General features: G+C 33.9%; 1 non-coding gene across 1 annotated transcript; it reads right to left on the bottom strand.

The window, feature by feature from the left end:
- Nucleotides 1-311: 311 nt before the first annotated feature.
- TRNAS-CGA (transfer RNA serine (anticodon CGA)) lies at nt 312-384 on the bottom strand. Its single transcript has one exon. It is a non-coding gene; the product is annotated as a tRNA-Ser (tRNA).
- Nucleotides 385-626: the final 242 nt, after the last annotated feature.

Below are 626 nucleotides of genomic sequence, written 5' to 3'. Positions count from 1 at the left end.
TTACAAAATGCATTGTATATATCTACAGACCAACTATATTAAAATAATTGCTTCTAAACCCAGATATAAACGAAAATAAAACTAAATATTTACTTTGCTTAAAGTCTGACTTACAACTTAGTAACTTGGAAATCGGTAATTATAAATTTGAAAGAGTTAACAGTTTTACTTAGTTGGGAACGGAGGTAAATAATAAAAATGTGTTGACCCCAGAAATATATAAAAGACTCATTGCTGCAAATAGATGTTTTTATGCTTTGAAAAGTTATTTAAAATTCAGCTTGCAGAGACATTAGGTTATTTCGAAGCAGCGCCTTCGTCGGGAATTGAACCACGGAGCTCTGGAATTCGAGCCCAGCGTGCTGACCACTGCACTACGAAGGCATGCTAAGAAGGTGAGAGAAATACCTTATACGCTTTCTTATATTAAGAACCAAATTTCTTCTTTACTAAAGTCTTATAAGATCTGTCTTATGCATCAGAATCTTGGGCATTGACTTTACGTGTTGATGAAGCTCTGGGAATTTTTGAGAGAAAGATATTACGTTGCATTCTTGGTGGGGTCCAAGTGAATAGATCATGGAGAAGGAGATCTAATTTAAAACTATAAAATTTACAAACAACCT

This window comes from Stegodyphus dumicola, chromosome 7 (genome assembly GCF_044657685.1).
Source record: "Stegodyphus dumicola isolate Sdum_Otavi_A_Nest chromosome 7, ASM4465768v1".
In the NCBI taxonomy this organism is placed as follows: Eukaryota; Metazoa; Arthropoda; class Arachnida; order Araneae; family Eresidae; genus Stegodyphus; species Stegodyphus dumicola.
This window is presented reverse-complemented; position numbering and strand designations above follow the sequence as displayed.